Source organism: Triplophysa rosa, linkage group LG3 (genome assembly GCF_024868665.1).
Source record: "Triplophysa rosa linkage group LG3, Trosa_1v2, whole genome shotgun sequence".
In the NCBI taxonomy this organism is placed as follows: domain Eukaryota; kingdom Metazoa; phylum Chordata; class Actinopteri; order Cypriniformes; family Nemacheilidae; genus Triplophysa; species Triplophysa rosa.
In genome coordinates this window covers 1,999,444-2,023,166 of record NC_079892.1, presented here as the reverse complement: position 1 = coordinate 2,023,166, position 23,723 = coordinate 1,999,444, and positions in this window count along the sequence as shown.

Sequence of the window (23,723 nt, the reverse complement as noted above, 5' to 3'; positions counted from 1 at the left end):
ATGATTTTAAGATGACTCAGAACTCAGACACGACTAATGGAAAGTCTGACATGTGTGACTTTCTGCGGGCAGATCTTGATATCATTCACAGATCTGTGTGTTTGGCGGATGTGGAGCGGTTTGGAAATGAAGGCAGCGGGCAGTTTGTCGTAGACGGAAGCGTGTATATCCCGCTTCACGACCAGCACACGCTTCTCAACAAGAGCTACATTCAGAACCAAACGTGTGCCGTCACGAGATCATCTCAATCTTCATCTGTCTCGATCTGATCTTTCCTCTCAGCCCGTATTTTTCTCGTTTACGCAGGTGATTGCTCGCAGACCGTCAGTGACTGATGCTCATGAAAGTGCATGACATCACCTGAAAGCCGAGAAGTCGTCTTGACGTTCTCCACGGCCGTGAGCTTCAGACGGAGAGTTTGATTGACAGTCGCTCACTCCTGCCCTCTGACCCGCATCTCAACATGGAAAAAAGTCTGTTTCTCATTTCCTCACTTTACGGTTTCACAGAGCGAATACATGAAACGTCACACATGCATCGTCGCTATTACAGTTAGTTTTACTTCTGATATTCAGCGTGGAGTATTATGGTATACATTTAAGTACTTGAGCTGATGGTCATTTTAGTAAGCTCATAACCAGCGTGTGATATTCGGCAGACGTTTGACCTCACGTTTAAATGACATTTGGAATATTTTTTCTCTAGAGCACTTGAACCCTCTAATACCCGTTTCATTCCCAGGACCCCTGCCGCCTCACCCCACTCGTCTGGGTGTCGTGCCCCGTAAACGTCAGGGTTCAAAGCCACGTGAACTCTGGGTCCTGCGGGGTCAGAGGTCAAACAGAATCCAGAGACAACCTAATCAGAGTCTTGAGTTCAACGCCAGACAGTCCATCTCCATTTTATATCAAATGACACAACAACATCATACTGAGAAGAAAACAAACAGAAACAATACCGTGGATGGGAAAACAAATTTCAAATCAGAGAATACTACATTTCTTTGAAGTAAATGTTGTAAATCGTTGATGATGTCGTGTGTAAATGTCGGCAAAGAGGAGAGTCGTCTCTTAAAGGACAAAAACCAAAACAAAGTGATAAAATGCTGTCGGGCTTCTACGAGTGCAGAGTAACCGTGGTAACCCCGGGGTAGGGTAAGCATTTCATTTGGCCTTCATGACACGGCAGCAATTACCCCATCACCCCCGGGGCACCGCTGCGGGCATATACTGCCCCAAACACACCACACGCGCTCGATAAAACACTCACACGCTTTTAAAACGCTACACACAATCTACAGGCCCTGATTTATGCTCCCAAAACACAAATTCTTTCAACGTTTTCTCAGAAACAAAGAGTTGTTTAGTAACAAAACTTGACATTTGAAATTGTAAATTTGAATAATTTTTCTCATACACAGCACTTGAGAACTCTTCATGACAACATAGGTTGTTTTTTGCTCGGATGTTGCTCTTTAAGAGCTCAGGAGATTTCATTTAAGTATCAACTTAAGTTTTTTCTCAAATTGTTTAAGAGAAACAAATGAGACGAGGTGTAAATTAATGTAGATTGTCGAGGTCGAATAATCTTTCGATGAGAAATGTTTGAGTTCATATTGAGATCTTCAATCATATTGACTGCGGACGAGACAAATCTGAGCTCAGTTTGACACATTGTTGACGTCTCTTCTCAAACTCTAATGACAGACACGTTTCTGACATTTCTGACTCGTTTTCTCAAGACAAATATTTGAGACTTTCTATTTCTATTTGCTCTCCATTTGAATCCCATTGATGTCTAGAAATCAGGAGAAATCATATTTGACTCTCATTAGCCATGTTTCCATCCAAAGATGCTAATTAAATTTATGCGCAAAACTGGAATATCGCATAAAACATTTGTGGATAAAGCACCGTTTCTATCCAACGAGTCAAAGAGAACAAAACCGTCACTTCCTGATGAACTGGCGCCAAATATCAAAAAGAAAAATGGAAGTTGCTGCGTTAGGAGAAGCCACTGTGGTTCTTTTGTCGTATATGATAAATTACTCGCGTCTCAGAGCCATGTACTTTTGCTTAAAGCTCTATTTCGCAAAATAGTCAACGGTTTGTCATATCCTTTTTGAATCATCTCCGCACGCACTTCTTGGAAGATTTGCGCGTTCCGCTGATGTTTTCCATCAAGAATGGTCGTTACTTCTTTGTCATGACACTTAAAAATGTTCGGAACCTCCTCGTCCACCCAAGCATACCTGTCACTTTCCGCCATTTTGTTATCACGTGATCCGTTGGAGCAAAATCGCATGACTTTTTTGAAGCGCGTGCTGCGGTAAATGCGTTTCCACCGTAGTTTATTTTGTCATTTTTTTTATGTGCATCTTGCCGTTTCCATCCATGCTATAGTCCAAAATGCGCATAAAAATAGGTGGATGGAAACGTAGCTATTGACTCTAATTCAGACGGCCTACATGGAAAACCAACTGAGACATTACAGAGATCTCAGATCTTGTTTTTCTTCTTATTCTGTGCTCACCTGACGCTGTGATGTTATATAGTTGTCGGTGCGGTCATGTCCCGTCCAGAGGTTTCTGAGAAGCATTTAACAGCCCCGTCACGTGATGGATGTGTTTGTACGGCCGGCGCTCCCTCCCATCGCTGAATGCCTCCATACATCAGTGTAATTGACCCCGTCGAGACTCGAGACTGCTGACAATTACACACTAAAAGCTTCTGGAAAACACAGCCACTGTTTATTTACAGCCAGAATCAATCAGACGCCGCTAATGAAATAATCCAACGTCAGTTCATCTTGTTTGCGCATCATTAAAACATATAACAAAGACATTTCTCAAATAATAAAACAATAAAGTTTTGCTGTGTATGTGAAGTCCAGCAGTTAACTGCATCTCACGGGAATCTGTAAATATTTCACAAGGTGGATAATTCGTATGAATTCCTACAACGTGAATGGTACAAAAGCGTAAAATCAGCTCCACCCCTAACCAGAACTGAGATCGTACAAATTCAACCACCTCGTGAAAGTGTTAAAATGCCATCATCAATAATCCAGCGACTGTAATAATGCAGTCGTTGTGTGTATCAGGTCCATATGAAGTAAACGTCACGTCAGGAGCTGCGGCCTGCGGTTGGTCGCTGAATGAGCGCTCTGTTCTTCCCTGAATAAACGTTTACACAAGGCGACACGTGGATTTATGAAGCTCTATTTATTATTTGTTTTCTTTAAGGAAGGAGGGCAAAGTAACACGATAGCTTTTCCAGACTCATTAACCTTAAAACTGTAGGTTAACAACTTTATGACCAATCAAATGTATATTTCACCGGCGGGGCAGAACGTTGGCTCTGATATAAAAACACGCCGCAGAAATGGAAGTGAGTGTCCTGGAGTCTAGACCATGTGCCGTTAAACTAGATGTTCATTTAAACTTCTATGTGCATCATTAAACACACAAAGTGTTACTGAAGCGTATTGACCTTTGAAGCACTGTTTACACAAGACTTTACTGTAGACTTCACCCTGCGTGTCAGACATCTCTATGGTGAACGCAGCAGAGAACCCGAGGATGAAAAATACCATCTTTATTGTCTCATAGACCAGAAATGTCTGAAAGTAAAATCTGGCAGTAAATGATGCGAGCTGTGATCTCCACACTAACCTCACATCTCTTACTGTGTGTTAACAATCTCTTTATTGTCATTTTACTCTTGCTGTGAGCTTCGGGATCTGATCCAGACTGCAGTAAGTTGAGACTACAACGAAACATTAATAAGAAATCTGATCACTTGAAGATTTTCTGGAGAAACGAAAAGACGAAGAGGAGGAATTTCGCACGCACACACACGCACGCACGCACGCAAAGAAACGCACACACACACACACACACAATCCCTCTCTCACTCACACACACGCACGCACACACACACACGTGTTGGGTTTCCATGTTTTATGAGGACATTCCGTAGACGCAGTGGTTTTTATACTGTACAAACTGTATATTATATTCCCTACCCCTAACAATCACACACAACTGTCTGCTCTTTTACATTTTCACAAAAGTTCATTCTGTATGATTTATAAGCTTGTTTCCTCATTGGGACAAAAAATGTCCCCATACCATAGGGTTTACCCTTCCCACACACACACACACACACACGCATGCACACGCATAGACATACACTCACACACACACACACAAACTCTCTCTCTCTTCCACACACACATTAGCAACCAACTAACCGAATGTCACTTAAAGTGCAGTACTGTGTAATTCTGTGCATAATTATGTTGTAAAGTAGTAAAGTAATAATTTCAGTTGAAATATGTGACAGAAATCAACCCAGACACAACTAAATTGACATTGACGCCTGAAGGTGAGACAGAAGATCAAAAGAGACTGCGGAGAAAACTGTACGACTCCACGTCATGAGAGACAGAAACCTGTCCGAGCTGCAAACTGTCGACAGCAGGTCTCACATATGGGTCAGAGTGACATCAGTGGGGTCAAAGAGAGAGAGAGAGAGAGAGAGAGAGAGAGAGAGACAGCTGACCTCCACCCACTCAAACCAGCCACACACATTCACATTAAATCACCTGACACATGACATCACTAACCTTGTGTTATTATCAGGTGTGATGGGAAGTTTCCAGTCAATGTTTCTGCAACAACACAGTAAAATCGCCAGTGTTACAAAAGGTCACACTCACGGTGTATACTCCACACTCTCAAAGTGTGGATTATATAAACACTGTGAGAGTTAATTTGACCCTTTTTAACACTGGCGATTTTGCTGTGAAAAGCAAACAATCTGTGTTAATAAAAGATATCTTACACCATATAATATCCTGTTTTAGAAATCTTCACTCAAAGTGTCACACACACACAAAGAGTGACACACAAACACGTGTACACACACGGACACACGCTCACACACACGCACACATACAGGAACACGTAGACAGACAAGACGATACACACATACTGACAGGTACACAAAGAGCGGCACATGAAAAGAGACACATGTGCACACACACACACACACACACACAGATGCACAAATACCATAGACCCACACGGTACAAATGTGAATGTTGTGATGGATGTAATGAAATCTGGCTGTTGTTGATCTCTGTGAGATGTATTTATTTCTGTAAACTGTACCTTAATACTCTGTTACACAACAAATAATATTCCCCAAAACATCTATAAATACAGTCTCGCTTTCTCAAAACAAAAACATCACACAGAAACACACACACTGGACACATCTTCTTGTGTATCATCAACACCGTGTCTCTGCCAGCACGCTCAGTGGTTCCCAAAAACCAGTGGAACGCCTCACGACTTCTGACCCTTCAGTCGAGACCCGGCAGAGAGCTCGCCCCGGGGTTCCTCTCAGCGCGAAGAGTCTCTTTACCGCTGGACGTGCTGCTTTTAATCCCCTTAATCCTCGACAGATTAGCCCACCAGAAGAACAAACCTCCAGAAGACGCGAACGTCAACCCGCTCTCTATTTCCACGACACACGGCCGTTTCAAACTGCTGTTCAGTGCCTGAGGAGCGACGCTCAGATCTTCGGAGGAATCCTCTTTCATGACATGTTTCCTGCAGCGTGTTTGACCTCCAAACCAGCCTCCGTGAATCTCTCGAAACCTTAAACACGTTCAATAAAACAACTGTAAATCGACATACTCCACAGCCACAGAGACATTTCCAGACTTAAAACGCACGTCTCGGTGTAATTATGGGTATTTGGAGCACATCTTGGCCTCTTTCAGCGGTTTGTTGTCTTTTGTCAAGAACTTGGCCCTGAAAGCGATCGCGGTACTGGCGGGATCTCCTCGCAAGACGCACTGTAATTGCTTTTAAAAGAAAGTGGAAAGCTGTTAACTTTCCCGTCTTCAGGAGAGCCGGAAGGCTGATTGCCGGCCCTTCTGCGGGATTTCTGCAGGATTACAGAGTTCATTGGCTTGGTAAGTGGATTCTGGTATGTCCTGTAAGTAGAACCAGGTGTGCGTGTTTGGAACGTCCTTCACAGAACAGTGTGTTACTGTACACACGTGTGCTCCCTTCACACCCGGCTGCATATCATGTCTTCACTGTTTTAACTTCACAGTGGAATAAACATCCAGAATCATTTGAGTAAACTCCATTCCATTATTGTGGGTACATCTGGCATCATGTAATATTAAAAAAACACGCATTACCTTACATAAAACCTCAGATACTTACACTAATCTAATGGCTGCCTGGTTTTGGATTATTTTTTACCTTTACCTTATATTTTTACCGTACTAAGTAACAGAGTGGACAGTAACAGAGTGGACAGTAACAGAGTGGACAGTAACAGAGTTGACGTTTTTAAAACATTTTGTGCCTACACTCAACACGGAAGTTAAGAAGTATTGAGAATAGGCCCAGAAGAGATCTCTGTTAAGAAAAACATTTTCATACACATAATTTTTACTCGTTATTTCTCAACAAAATGTACACTTGCAACAATAATATTTGAGTAACAGTGTAGACAGTGAATTAATCCACTCTTAACCCATGTTGGCTATTTTAACCAACATTTGGGAAAAGAGAGAGGACATGCCTCCTAGTCTTTCATTCACACACTTCTATGACATCACAATATGCAAATTATGATAATCCATTCCATTATGAGAGAGGTTTACCTAGTGGGTAACAGAGTTGACAGTCATTTCTCAGACACACATAAAATAAATAATATCACATGAGATGTGTTCCCACAATTATAGAGCCATATATACCCATATATATCTCCATATATATACATATACACATAAATATATATATATAGAGAGAGAGAGAGTAATACATAAATAAGAAAAATAACCAAAAAAAGATAAGATCTCTTAAATATCTCAATTATTTCTCCCAGACGCCAATGAGATTAAATGGAGCAAATAGACTTGTTTGCCCGTGTCTCAGATATATCTCCTGAGAAAAAGACTCAGATATCTCAATGATGTCAACAATGTGTCAAACTGAGCTCAGATCTGTCAAGTCTGCAATCAAAAGTCAATATTATAAAAGTTCTCAATATGAACTCAAACATTTCTCATCAAATTTGTTCAGATCCAGATTATTAGCGATGCTTATGAACATACATACTTCTTAGAATTATTCTTGTTCCGCCAAAAGTTTGGCTCACTACTTGTCCCGCAGCTTTTGACGTAGACCCATGAATGAATACATCACATCGACGGGCCTATTCGGGAATGGTGTGCTATGACTTTTATAAGCGATCGGGTGGGGGGGGGCGATAGGGGGGCTAAAAACCCATTGACTTAACATTGCGCCCAACTTTGAGGGATCGTAGCTCCGAGCGAGGATATCGTAGAAACATGAAAATATTACACGATTTGAAGGGGTTATCAGGCTCTATAAGAACATCACTCACAATGGGGTGTAAGTTGCACCCCTGGGGTGTGAGAGCCTCCCAAAATTTCTGTATACTTATAATGGCGCCCATAGACTCCCATTCAAAACCTAGATACAGTACCTATATATTCACGTGTTATTTTTTCGCTTTGGACCCATGAATGACTACATCAAATCGAGTGGCCCATTGAGCAATGGGGTGTGATGACTTTTGGAAGCGATCGGGTGGAGGTGGTGCGATAGGGGGGCGAATAAAAACCCGAAAATTCCCATTGACTTAACATTGCTCCCAACTTTGACGGGTCGTAGCTCCGAGTGAGGATATCGTAGAAACATGAAAATAATACACGATTTGAAGAGGCTATCAGGCTCTGTAAGAACATCACTCACAATGGGGTGTAAGTTGTACCCCTGGGGTGTAAGAGCCTCCCAAATTTTCCCAATCACAGGAAACATGCCCATATAAGGCGTAAAACGTCCCGTGTTTAATATCTTAGCAGTACAACCACTTAGAGACAAGGGGGTGGGCTCATTTGAATCAGACAACCAATCAGTGTCACATGATCATTATGAAGATATTAAGCCACGCCCATAGCAACCATTTACAGCAACCTAGCAACCAATCCCATAGACTACCATTATAAAAAGTCCATATGGATGTCTTTGCAGTACAGTGTCGTAGAGATGAGGGGGTGGGCTCATTTCACTCAGACAACCAATCAGTGTCACAGGTTCATCTTAAAGCTATTAAGCCACGCCCATAGCAACCATTTACAGCAACCTAGCCACCGATCCCATTGACTCCCATTATCAAAAGTTCATATGGATATCTTTGCAGTACAGTGTCGAAGAGACGAGGGGGTGGGCACGTATTACTCAGGCAACCAATCAGTGGCCCAGGAAGTTCATTAAGCCACGAAGTCACGCCCATAGCAACAAAACATCTTAACTTAGCAACCGTTTAACAACACCTACATCTCTTCATCAGAACATCATAGAGAGATGGGGGTTGGTTTGTTTCACTTGTGGGTTGAAGCATCATCAGTTGGCATATGCTAAGCCACGCCCATAGCAACCAAACAGGTTAGCCTAGCAACCATTTAGCAACACCTATATCTCTGTATCAGAACATCGTAGAGACTCGGGGGTTGTTTCGTTTCACTCATATTTTAGAGCATCATCTTTTTGCATATGCTAAGCCACGCCTATAGCAACCAAACAGGTTAGCCTAGCAACCGTTTAGCAAAACCTATATCTATGCATAGGAACATCGTAGAGACATGGGAGTTGGTTTGTTTCACTTGTGGCTTGAAGCATCATCAGTTGGCAGATGCCAAGCCACGCCCACAGCAACCAAACACATTAGCCTAGCAACCGTTTAGCAAGACCTATATCTCTGTATCAGAACATCTTAGAGTCATGGGGGTTGGTTAGATTCATTAGTACTTAAAGTGTCATCACCCTAGTGCCGAGTTCCGCGGTTTGCCACGAAAGCATCACTCACAGTTTCTTTAGAAAATGTACTAGCTAGTTTTACCTCTACAATCTACATTCATTGTATACCTCCAGTGTGTGTGTGTGTGTGTGTGCATGCGTGCGTGTGTGTGTTTTCATAACAGAGAGATAAAGTGTAACAGACTCTAGGCTGCGACAGACTCTGGCTTTGATCAGGCCGGATGTCTCGTGGATCATCTCACATTAGACAGAGCGATCAGGTGGTCCAGGCTTCCGATCGCACTGGAGCTCGAGCAGTCGTGAGGGTGGGCCGGGTGAAGCGGGTTTGGCTGGTGCGCTATAAAAAGGAAGGTCGGATCAGTTCCACCGTGCAGATTTTTATCTCGGCCAGCACTTAGACTGTCTTCACCCGGCTATTTTCTGTCGTCTCCTGAGGCGCATTCCAGGGGCGGGGTCCGCACAACAGTTCCCGTTTGAAGCGCACGATTCTCATTCATTCCACTACAGGAATAGCATCTCATTCAGGCACCTGGTAAACAACGAAACACATTTCTCTGTTACAGTGCAACTACTAGCTACTGCTCCCAAATTCAGACATTTAAAGGGACAATTCACCCCAAAATTATTTCATAATTTCATCATTCATTAGCTTAATATTATCAGATGATAATAAAACCATGCATTCCTCTGTAACGTCTGCAGACCGAGTCTCTCCACATCTAATCGGAAAACGACAATCAAAATTAGCCAGTCAAATCAGGAGCTTGACCTCTGACCTCTCTGATCTATGAAGTCCTGCTATAAGTTACAGACGAGGTCAACAGAGGGTCAGCGAGCCCAGAATTAGGGTTGTATAGATGTACGGATGCTCATAGATAAGATGACGGTGGATAGAGAGGTAGTGTTTACTTTGGGCTGGGTGCAGAGGTCACTGACCTGACAGACAGCACTGATCTGAGCTCTTTGAAATGGAAATTCCTTCGACGCTGACATTTGTTTTGCTGTCCTTCAAACATGCAAAACAGCAAACGTGTCATAAATCAAATGCATTCAACATCCATCAACATTTCAATGAGTCAGTGAGGCCAAATAAACCCAATAATCAAGATGTATTTAGTATCATATTCATTTATTTTGCAATAAGCTCATTTAAAACACTTACTACACCACTAACCAAGTTCATATTTATATTTAAATTAATTGAACATATAAATGATTATATAACAGACAAGATATATTGCAAAAAAACTTTATTTAAACATATTTAACTGAAGGCATCAGTAAAATTTGAACAAAGTATTATCAGTAAAACATAATATTAATCTTTTATATACCCTAGAATTCAACTATTCTCGTGTTCTATGAAAACTTTGTAAGTCATTAATTTTTTTTCATTTTATTTATTAAAATCTATTTATTTTTATATATTTAGTTAATTTCATATTTATTTTATTGTAAATTTTAGCAATTTTGTTATGTGCCTTTGTCATTTTATTGTTTATTTTTCATGTTGAATTTTTTATTTAGTTTAATTTAGTTACATTTTTTTACAGTTATTAATTTTATTACTTAAACTAAATACAAATTTGAAATGTTGCCTTACCAAAAAGAGTGAAATAAGTTTAATTTTTTAAATTATATTTAGATCTTTATTAATCATTTTCCATAAACAGTGTAAAATAGCTTTAGTTTTAGTTGCCCATAATAACCCTGGAGACCAGAAAGTTTCTAAATCAGTGTTTGCTAAAAATGGAACAACATGAAGGTGAACAAATGGCAATTCTTGGACAAACATCACAACCATGTATTGCATGAACATTATTCAGCCAAAGCTTGTGCGTGGTTTCTGGTAAACAGCTGACGGTGGATTTGAACAAGCGGTCACCATGTAAGCCTCCAAATGTCCCATAATAATCCCTGACCTCTACATCACCTGCAGCCGCCAACCGCTGGCTGAATGCAAACCACGACAGCAGATTTCTGACCAGTTTTACATCTACACACTGAGAGATCTGTGAGTTTAATCATATTTGACTCTTTAAGGAGAGAGACAAACCTCAGTTGAAACCACCGAGTTACAACATCCATAATTTAAATGTATGCATTTGGCAGACGTTTTATATCCAAAACTGCAAAACTACACGTGCCTCAAAGAAGCCTAAATGCATATATCACGTTGTATGAATGTGGTGTTCATATCCAGGACAAATAAGTATAAAATAGAATAGCCTTTCAACACTAATATAACCGTCCTGCCAATGATTACAATAATCAGATTGTCTCTGGCCTTCATCTGAACTCTGGACATGAACACATTTAGTGATAATTCTCTCTCCATCTGTGTGATGTGTGATCTGGCTCTGCCTCCGCAGCGACACGTCAAAACCAACGGGCCTTTCCACAGAGTGTTGAAGTATTCCTCAAAACGCTTTGATGTCTCTCGCAGGATTGGGTTCTTCAGTCCAGAGAGACGGGATTCATGGGAACATCGTATGAGGGTCATAGCGGCAATGTGATACTGCTTAAAAAGAGTAAAGATTTATCTCGAGAGGTTCGGAAGGGTATATTGTTCTTTGAGTTTAACTGAGCAATTATTGAGTCGTTACGTGCGTCGTATAATTATCACTGAGAAATATGTGCGCCGTCACTTTAAATGACAGCAGAAAATGATTCCGCTTTTATTGAACTCATTACTCACTCAACCACATCTTTAATGTACACCAAAAGCAACACGACAAAATGTGTTAAATAATGAATTCATTATTGAAGAATATGTAAAAATATACAAAGGGATTAGATATCTGTAAACCAAATAAAACTGCTAGATTTGGCTCTTAAAACAGAGATTTAATCCATTACATGCAGAAATGTATGTTTTTTTCAGCCTGACACAAGCCTGTGCGTCTTTGTTGACGTGAATCTGCAAAGATTTGACCAAGAACTGCATTTGGCCTTTGACATGCAGCCGCATTACAGAGCACGCATGCATGCGCATAAACATGCGAGATCACAGCCGTTCAGGGTCGAAATGCTTCATCGCGACCTGTGAAATGATCTCACAGACAGACCGCTTTCTACAGATGTCATTTCAGCGTAGATGAACAGTTATATCACCCTGCAATTTAATTCAATCACCTGAACATGTGATTCACACACATCTCATGCATTTACATTTCAGAGGAGCTCATCTGTCCATAACAATGATTTTAACATTCAAAGTTACAGTACATAATATTTCAAAAACATGCGTTTCAATTGAAAGTTATAAATGGTCAAACTCATCATGTGGAAAGCGTTTCAGTACCTAGTGTTGGTTTTTGTCTGATATAACGTCTGTTGTTTATTTCAGCGATGCCTGAAGGACATTCAGAAGAGGCGTTGTTTAACTGGCCGGACGAGTGTTATGAGGGTGGAGTGCTTTCTTCACACTGGACACGATTTTTCCCACAGCCCGTGACCCACCAACACGCATGTGATTGCTCCATTATAGTCTATATTCATGATGACTGCAGAAATACTAGAGCAATAACCTTCGCAATAAATTCTGGAGGTTTATCTCAGGACGCGACTTAAATTGCCTTATCGGATAAAATACTGTCTAATGTGTTCTTGGTTATTTCAACATTAAATATGACAATCTTTGTTTTTACGGATCAAAATGTGCTACATTTAAAAAAGTTATGGCCATTGTAACTTTGCAGTGATAAGCCAATGTGAAATATTAACAAAAAAAAAATGTTATGGCCACAAAATAGCCTAAGAGTTTAAATATAAAAAAGGTAGCACTTTATTTTACAGTCCTGTTTCCCATGTACACACTGTGTACTTATTACAGTAAATATAATAACTGGGTAATAGTTAAACTTATACTTGCTTAGGCAAGTACACTGTATGTACACTATAGAAAAGAGAAAAACGGTAACACTTTATTTTACAGTGCCCTTGTTACATGTATTTACTGTAGTATTTACAACAAAGTTTGCATAATTACATATCACTAACCCTAACCCTATAGTCAGTACATGTAGTTATTACTCAGTACTTACACTAACACAAGACATGTCAAATAAAGTGTAACTGAGAAAACGTTGTAAAAGGTTTCCCACACACAAAGGGAGAGAGTCATTCCCATCACATCTACACATTTACTGTTTCATTTCAATTCAGCCTGAATTCTCTTTTGCTGTGCCAACCACATTCTCATATCGCTGTATTTCATGGGAACATGATCATTCGTCCTTTAATATTGTATCTAATCAGCAACAAAAGCACAGATTAAAAACAACAGGCAACTTTCCATTTCAGATCATTTCTGTCCTAAAAAGGCTTTCCCATGTCAGAAGTGCGGTTTTAAAAATGTATGTACTGTTTCTTAAACAAAAAGGATCTATTTTTATCCGAGACGGTTGTTGTTAGCGTTGCAGAGTTAGACCACCCCGCAGAGAAACGATTTACTCCACACAAAGATAAAGAAATGATTTCAGTCCATTCATTCGTAAACTCCACACAATTCCTGAAATGCCAGTCAAACTCCAAAATACATATCAGATCAGACAACTTCTAATTATAATAATAAGCATTAAGTGACATATTCTGTGCTGTGAAGAGCGTTCTGGAAATAATTAACAATGCTGATCGGACATCATCATTCACAGTCTGGTACAGGAAAAAATCCTCAAAGTTCTGTTCTGTGATTTGTCTGTTATTGATTTAATGTGTCAAATATTATTCTGCTGCTCAACATTTTCTACTCTACACGAATCACACTCAAAATGTGAGTGGAGAGAGAGTTCATAAACGTTGTGACTCTTAAGATAAATGCTAAATGGTGCAAAACCACCAACTACTATGTTGAAGTGTCAACCAGACACTGACAATAAATAATTTATGATTAAGTTAACATGATATCAATAATTACGGTTATTAATATCATGATTATTGTCAATACTGGCAACACCCCTAGTTTCATGTTTATTTGTGCCAAATCCTAAAGTTTCATATGTTACACACACACATATTATTCATACTCAGGAAAGCAGGGTGGACGCCAGAGAAGAAAACATCACAATGTTATTTCCTGAGGTTGATCTGTGTTCTGAGTGGCTGCAGGCACTGGGACCACTGATCCCCCACAGCGCCTGAAAGACTGAACCCCGAGATAAACTGATATCACACACACACGCGCGCATAAACACACACACATAAACACACACACACACACGCACACACACAAACACACACGCACAAAAAACACACACACGTGCAGACATACACACACGTGCACACACGCACGCACACAAAACACACGTACACACAAACACACACATGCAGACATATACACGCGTGCACACATACACACACACACAAACACACGCACACACGCAAACACACACAAACACACACGCACAAAAAACACACACACACGAGCACGCACACGCGCGCCCACACACAACCACACGTACACACAAACACGAGCACACACAAACACACACACAAAAACACACGCACAGACACACACATGAGCACACACACACACACACTCACACAAACACAAACACACACACTCACTCATCGAGAAAGTAAAACAATAAAAAATACAAGTCATGCTTCCCTCAATTCTAAATACCAGAATGAACCAGGTGAAAAGTCACCAAACAACAATAAAAAAGACCACATTAAATCAACATTGACTTTGATTTCACCTCTATGTCTATATGTCATGAACCTTTTATCAACGCTTATTCACTTCTCTATCATCAGAATCAGAATCAGAATCAGAATCAGAATCAGAAGAATCAGTGGAACCTGTGGTCTGATGATGTGTCTGGAATCTGATGTGTCAGTCGTTTACAGGCGAGAATCCGCTCTGCCATGTTAGGCCTGCAGACGGGTGACATGGAGAATGATGACATCACTGACAGGTAGACCCGGGGGTCGAGGGGAACGACAGGGATCGCTCTCACTGAGCCGCTAGCCGGCCTCCATCTGTGCCACTTAACTGAAGCATTATGGCATCAGGGCGTTACACACAGTACATTTACAGGATTTCATCACAGTATCCGTTTAGATCGAAGCACTTTTAGGAGAGCCATAAAAGCTCCATCTGTGATCCACACACACACGTCTGCGGGTTCATGTGTAGATATATGATTTCAACCGTGGTTTCGGGAGGGGATTGTACGGCACACATCTTCATCACACCGCTGTTGAGCTAACAATCTTCTCGCTCAAAGCTCCTCCAGGCAAACACCAGCGAACAGCTGCTCATAGATCACAAAGCTTGACGACTCTACGACATCAACACTGAATCCTGAAGCCACCGTATGAACCGAAGCTTTCTATCTGCTACTTGAGTGTGTTTCTGGCTTAAAGAATGGAGAAAACATCTTCTCCTGCAGAACAACTCCGGCAAACGATCTTCACCCAACAATCCTTTGTCTCGATTTCTCACGCGTCAGCGTTCCTCCTCCTGTTAAAATCTGCTTACTCGCGGTTGGTTGTTAAAGAGAAAAACGGATCAGCGGAGGCGTCGATCTATTGTGAGCTCTAATCCTACATGAACGTGTCTGATGTTTCCGCCTAGCGCCGTGTGACAGCCGGATGATGAAACGCCATCCAGCTCGAACGCACAAAGATCTGCAGCTTTGACTCTCTGCGAGGCCTGACATTTCTATCACGAACTCAGGGATTTGCGGATCCGTCTTCAAAAGTGAAAGATTTGCCATCGCTCATCCAAACTCATCTGGTTAAATATGAGGTGTGCAGAGGAGTGAATACACTCAGAAGAACATGCAGTATGTGCGCTGGCTTCCTCCAGGTTTACCAGCCTGGACGATATGTTTAAGACGCTGAAGGAAAGGAGTGTTTAAAGTTGGCAAAAGGTTTGGATTTGTTTTAGAGATGCTGTCCAGGTCTGCTTTCAGGAGAGTTGAAATGAATGATCAGTGCCAATATTTCTGCCCGGGTCTTTAAATCTCATTCGTGTTCACAGCGGGACTTTCACTCCGTATATCATTCCACTGTTTTTCCAATAAACTGCTCTGAGCGGGGCGTAGTACAGCAACTATTAAAACTGTAAATTTGTACTTTTGTTTGGAGACAGAGTTCTGATACAGTAGATGTTGGCCACAGCGCAAGGGAAAACCCTCTCCTTGAATGGTAAGTCATTTAATCCACACATGAAAAACTTCTCCGATCAGGATCGAAACATGTGTGTTGACCTCAGAGGGCGCTTCACATACCGTGCTGGCGAGAGTCTGGATTCATGGAATCTGGCATTCCACACGAGGCCGAGCGTGATGGCCTCTCCCCCCACTTCCTGTTTTAACAGCCATTTCCACACCAGAGGTGGAACATTGAAAACAGCTACAGACAGAGAGAGACACAGGGAAAATCAATCCAGTTTCACCACAAGCCTCAGAAGGCCGTCTGCTACAGGGATTTACCCCTTAAAGGGACACTTCACCCAAAAATGAATTTGCTGTCATCATTTCCTCACCTTCGAGTTGTTCCAGATCTGTACAAATGTCTTTGTTCTGATGAACACAGAGAAAGATATTTGGAAGAATGCTCATGACCAGACAGATTTTGCCCCCCATTGACTCCCATGGTAGGAAAAAAATACGATGGTAGTCAAAAGTGCCCCAGAACTGTTTGCTGTCCTACATTCTACAAAATGTCTTCTTTTGTGTTCAACAGAACAAAACAAATGATAAAGTCATTTTTCCTGCTATGGCAGTCAATGGGGGAAAGATCTGTTTGGTCATTCTTCCGAATATCTTTCTCTGTGTTCATCAGAACAAAGACATTTATACAGATTTGGAACAACTCGAAGGTGAGTAAACGATGACAGAATTTTCATTTTTGAGTGAAGTATCACTTTAACCACGGTAAAAAATCACAAAACCTGAAGTACACAATATGCATTGGCTATTGCTTATAAAATGTAATATTAAAATAAGAGAAATATTCAAAAACAACTCCTGCAGTAATGTGGAATATAAGACTAGAAATATTCGACACTATGGACGATGACTGTAACTATAGAGATAAGGTTTTAAAAAAAATCTTTATAATCTCATGAGTTCACAACACAACTAACAATGATGGTACAGGAACAATATGGTTGGGGTCACTTTCAGAATTATCTTTTCCAGCTGATGAACACTAAAATACTGACAGCCAATCAAAATCGGTCACAAATTAAAAAATGTGAAATTGCAGCACGCAAGATTTAAAACATAAGATTGTCTTTAGCTGGTGTGGACAGTAATATCATTTTTGTTTTAGCTATAATTCTTGTTATTGTTTTCTTTAAATTGATCTTTTATTGTTCTTGATGTGAACGGACCTAAAGCATCATGTGAAGTATCCTGTACACCAAAACCCTGCTATCGATTTTAATGATGATATTTATTTTAACAGACCTTACCTTTAAAACCCAGTGCCTGTGAAACGGTAATAGTCAAGTCTGTGTTTGTGGTGTTTTGGAAAACGTTCTGGGTGCATTGGTGAAGTTTCAAGCTCTTCAACTGACAGTGTGTCACTTGTGTGTGATGCTGAGGATCTTCTGGCAAACCTCCACAGATGTTTGACCCCTGGAGTATTCCGGTTCGTCTCCGAGCGCGGACACGTCTTCATTAGCGTTCCAGCTGGAAATCTGGCACGACTCCATGATCAAGAATGCATGTAAAGGGCTTTGATAGCGTATCATGTTTGCAGGAAATTAAATCTGAGATCGGATGGGAAGACAGACAAAATCAATGTGCCGACCTTACCGACGGTGCGCTGAACAAATATTCCCATAATTGGATTAGAAGTCCAACACATCTGTTTGGAGAGGGACAATCTCATCCTGTGAAAACAACAGAGGTGGATTTAACAAAGGCTTGCTCTGTTACAGACACACGAAGGCAGATGTTTTTAACTGAAGAACAGATCGTCTGCACAACAATGTGGCTCCAGCAGCCAGGAGAAATGTTGAGTTCCATCACATGCTTTACTCACGATGAACAGACCGACTGTTGACACGTCTTTCTCGTCACGCACGTCAACGTAACTGTGTTCTCTTGGGAAAATCAAATGATATGTTCGACTGTAGTTTTCCTCTGAGCGGATCAGCAGATGGGGAAATGAGTGACACGATAGACACGTGCAAACACGCTACTGTGTGTGAAAAGATATTGGTAACACTTTAAGGTTCCCTTTATAAAGCATTTGTAAATGTGTTTACAGTAGGATATTCTGTCAAAGTCCAGAGCAGCCGTCCCACCGACGGCCTACGGCCGTGACCAGGGGTGGACTGGTGAACGTATTACAAACGCGAATGCATGCAACACGTAGCCATTAGCGAGTCAGACACGTATGCATGTAACGTAATGCACACGTTACATACAACATACCCCCAACCCCCCAACAACCCCCCCCCCCGCCCCCCCCGTCGACAGAATTGGTGGAGGGCCAATGTGGCCTGAATTATCCAGGTCCGAATTTGTTTCCCAGTCCGCCCCGTTCTAAAGGCATTCTGGGGGGCACCGTAAGACATTCGGAATCGGATCAGGTAAGCATCTTGGTTTGAAAAGTGACATAAGATATGAAATATACAATAATAAGAAAAACCAACATATAGTCTCTCGTCTGACAGCGTATTTTGCAAACAACATCAAGATAATAATGAATCTGCTATCGTGTCAAATAAATAATGAATAAATACATTTATTAAGCATTTATAACATGTGAGTTAATAATGGCTCACTATTTGACAGGTATTTCATTAGAATCCCCCTTTTATTTATGCAGTTATAACTGCTTTATAATACATTTGTAAATGACTTATTAATCATTAATGAACACATTTATAAATGCTTCATGAAGGTAACCTTAATGTAAAGTGTTTCCAAGATATTCATGTGTTAAACACATAAAAAGTGCTTTCGTTAAGTCTGGTTGTTGTCCAGAAAACTGACAAACAGCTAAGCAAAATGGTGATTCAGGAATTAAATAAAGAGTGTAGACAACATACCTGAAGTAACTGATAACACACACACACACTGACAGACGGAAGTCTCGACACTGTGGTCAAGTTCTGTTTGCTCTCATGCATGAAGCCGTCACTCCACACTCTTCATTCCCATCATGCTTTGCAGCACAGGTGCACAACTGAAGGCAGTAATTTGGCCCTGCACCTCCAAACTGCAGATGAATTTCCCCTCTGTTTTCCTGACACCTGAACACAGAAACAGAAGGTACAGTGATTATTTTCAACAGTCTGTAATAAAAACCTTTCCTTCGATGAAATTCCCCGCTTCTACACAACTGAACATTTAGTCTGTGCTTTACTCCATCGGCTCTCATTGACTCTCATCGTTGCTTTGATGTTTGTAGCACAAACAGTTTAAGATGACTGCTCTGATAAGTGTAAAAGCTGGTGAAGATGACAACAGGGATTTCATTTTGACAGTTTGGATCTTTATCCGAGTTTAAGCCCATCTGCTCTTAAAAGAGCGTCTGACGTGACTTCATTGTGAGGTGATGTTCAGAAGCGCTGTGGCGTATCGGGGTCGAATCTTTCGGGAGGAAATCTTTCAGAGTGTTGCTTTGGCTAGAGAATGATTATCTGATCAAAAACATCAACACGATGCTTCTGTGTGGTCTCAGAGGCTCATATGATTCATTATTCTGCAATCTGACGCTAACTGTATTTCATCCTATCTGTTCTTGTGTTCTAAAGAATGGCAATTAAGTTTAATATATGTTTAATGTAATAAAAATATATTTTGTGTGTGATGATCATTTGAACAGATCACTCTATTTCTCTACTTCCACCCCTCGCCTATCATTGGTCAGCAAACAGACAGTCACACATGTTGTCCTTTTGGATCTGTACATTAGAAAGAAATATTTAAATATTTTTGAACATCCAAACAAATTCAAGTAACTTGAATGAAAGTTTGGGACTCTTATGTCTGATCACCAGGAATAAAAGCGTCTGACATGAAGCTTCTGGTTGACGTGAAGATCAGGAATGAAGAGTTTTTACTGTGAGATTGATGATGCTTCACCCTGTCTGAGGAAGGGTTACGGATCACAGCAAACAGACGTAAATTATTTCCTTATGTACTGTGAGACTCACTGCCAGAGTCTGGACTTGTTCTCAAGCCCTCCCTGCGTCTGGCTTCACTTTCAGGAATCTATGGAGCTTTTTAAGAGTAAAACGAATGTGGCATCTGGACAGAAGGCCCCTGCGGTCATCATGGCAACATCGCCACCTGTCGGCTGGTCATATTGTCTTTCACACAGGTTCTTTCATCAAAGCAAAAATACGATTGACAAAAAATGACTTTCTTATGCTCAGGATAAACACAAGCTCTCCAAAAATAAACTGTGACTGAACTTCTATGAGTAATGTTAAATTACCATCAGAAGGGAGAAGATTTGTTCCCAGAATTGTCATTATAGCATGCTACACCAGCCAAACCCAGAGCCTTTCATCTAATCCAGATCAGCTTCACAGTGCAACGTTACCAGCACACCCTAAATGGAGTAGTGCCCTTACTGTGAAGGTTTACTGAAACTCCCTGATATGTAAAATAAAAGATTTTGCTGCCCTCGTGTGGTCGTGAGAGGAAATACAATTTATATCCAGTCTGTAATACAATGACATGCTTTTTGCGAAAATAAGCAAAAAACATGGAACTTATTTGGAGAAAGAGACTGGGGTTGCTTGCCACGTGTAAATAACGTGTAAACTACATAATAAAAAGAAATAATGATTTCATGATGAATGGATGTGCTTTTGAGGCTTTGACGTGTAAAAAGATAAAACGACGACGTTTAATCTAAAATTATCCAATTGTGTTCAACTAAAGAAAGGAAGTATATATGAAGAGTTTGGTTCCAAAATGAAATAAATGCTTTTTATTATGTTATTGTGTTTGTATTGTGTTGGTTAGATTATTTTTTGCGTTATTATGACTTAAGGCAAAACAAACCAACTGCAGTTTGATTGTTATCAATTGGAACGCACGATAAAAAAAACGTGATTTTTGTAAAATTCTATAAACGGAGTCATCTCATTTTGGAACCAAACTCTTCATATCGTACGTCAACGCCGCCGCCATATTGGACCGGGCACAGCTACCCTAAACACATACAACTGAGGCTGAAGTTGTGCTTTTTATATTCAGCACAAAATATTTACATTTCTCAGCTGATTTCAATATTTTATGATCTGCGTGGTGTAGCCTACAAAAACGTTTGTCTTTAGTTAGAATCTCGACCTGGAAAAGTATTCACTGTCTGTCTTTAGGCTAAACTCACGCACCTGACGTGTAGCAGAAACGGACCAAATCGTAACTGAGATATATGAAAAGTGGTGTGGAACTTTTACATCCAGGCTTGGTTTCCATCCGTTTGGTAAGATGTCGTTCTCAATCTCAACACTCATTTACAGGCTGAATAAAACAATAAACATTTACAGTATATCAGTTAAATAAGATTTGATGATTGAACTCACATAGTTTATTTATAAACTCGATTGTGTGACATTTTTACAGACAACAGTTAATTGATATGTTTATTATAAGGTTAGGTTTAGGGTTGGGGTAGGTTTAGGCGTTAGCTAATTTAATTTATTGTAATTTTATGGCGACATTATGCATCACTTCCAGCCGTAGCTGTATCCCTTCTAGCCACAACCGTGTTGGTCGCCGCCAAGTTTCCTTTCGTCTTCGGTTCACCGTCACTATGGTAACAGCAGGTTGGCTAAAGCCCGATTCACATTTAGCTTCTTTTCCGCGCGCATGTTCGTTATTTTAGGGGGCGATGCGGTCGTGACGCGCATGCGGTGCGACGCACTCTTTTTTCAGGCGCGTCGGGCCTTATTCGACTTCATGCGACGTTGTGGCGCGCACATCATCAAAAGTATCACGAGAGCAATTAGAAAGCATATGGAGGACTTTACTCCTGAAGCACAGCTCTTGCGGTATTTTTTTATTCGTTCAGCGGCCTGCGCAAGGCCCGTTCCAGATATCGCGATAACGGAAAGAGGTTCGACTCCTGTTTTAAAACAAAAATTACGTTTCGTGATTATGTTATTCGGTGACGTTTAAACACTGAAAATTGACGTTATATTTATGCATACTATATGTACAATTTAATACGAATGTGGAGCCAGGGCAGATATTGAAAAATGTTTGCTGCCCTCAAGTGGTTGTGAGAAGAAACACAATCTTCATTCTCTTATTTTATAGAACTGATACAACTCCATATGTGTGCGCATGCTACCACCAATGCATTAATGAGCACCCGGATGAACAAAACCAAACCTCTGCAAAGCAACCCTTCCATCCTGCCATGGGACTCTGTTTCTTCAAGATGACCTCATGTTTTAGACTTACCTCACTATGCATTGATGTGGCCGGTAGATGTTGTTTTAGCACATCTGGTCATTCTGTGGTCTCAATAATTTGGACTCAGGATTAATTACAGAAGTCTTGGCTGTGAACATTATTAGCTTAAGCCTTAGACCGAACACACCCACCAAAAATCTATATCAAGATTTTACAGTGGCTGACTGTCGTTTACACCCACGACTTGGGCTGATGGATATTCCAGAATATTTGGATAACTTCTCTTCTTGCAACAAATATGTGCAAGTTATGAGCGAGTGTATTTTTAGGCTTATACTTCTTCATGTTTTTTTAACAAAATCCACTTATTATTAAGGACAGTTTTTTATAAAACAAGTTTTTAAATTGAACGTAGTTTTCTCAAATGAGGTTAATTTATTTTTGCTTGAAGACAAATCTTTCTTTAAAAAAAAAGTTGCATAAAATCATATTAACATTTTAAAAATACATCTTTTTGTATCTCAATTGTTGGAGGTTGTGTTTTGTGGGTCACTTTGGATAAAAGCTGCCAAATGTAAATGGTTTTGAATGGCGTAAGATGTTTTATCATAAGCCGCATCTTGGTGATGAATTGGATGCTGTTGTTATTTCCTCCTGTCTGGGGTCTTAAACACACTCGCCACATGTTTCACCGCATGAAGGTTAACTATTGCAGAGCATCTAGTGCGGCGGTCGCTCTTATTTCCTCTTCAGCAGCCGCCAGGAGATTCATTGGCTTCCAGTATCACTGAATCACTCTCGTGACACCCACGTTTGCTAAACTGTTTGTTTTTTAAAGCCACTGTAGTTCAACTAGTGGAGAACCATTAAAGACTGTGAATTATTAACAAGCAGGCTTCATATCCACATCAACAGCTGTTGGTTACTAGAATCAAGATTAATAATTTCAGAGTTAAAACATTTGAAACTTGTGAGATTTTCGGTTTGCCTATGTCCCACACTTAGGATATAGCATAAAACTATGCAGAACACTGTTTATGTTATTGATCACTTATAATGAGAATTACGACTTGAAGTGGCTGTACCAGTATCAGGATGTTCCAGATGTAGAGAACACGGAACTTGCATATTGCTAACCTAAGCAAAAGTATTAACATTTATGTTTCATGATTTCCATCTACCGAAGTGTCTGGGTCCGAGCATTACATCATTCCCTCATTTATTCCTATATATTGGACCTGTCCTCAATAAACATTTGACTTTGAGTGAACTGCACTTCTGTGTCTGTGTCATTCTTGGTCGCTGGATCCAGAGCATCTGTGTGTTCCATCGACATGTTATATTCTAACAAAAATATATCACATATACACAAATATAGTTTCAATTAAATTCAAGAACGCTTATTAAGAAAGTAAACAGGGTCAGTGACAGAAATCATCTGATTGGCTGACATCACAACTTTTACGTGCACTTTGTGAAATAACCTGGCATAATTC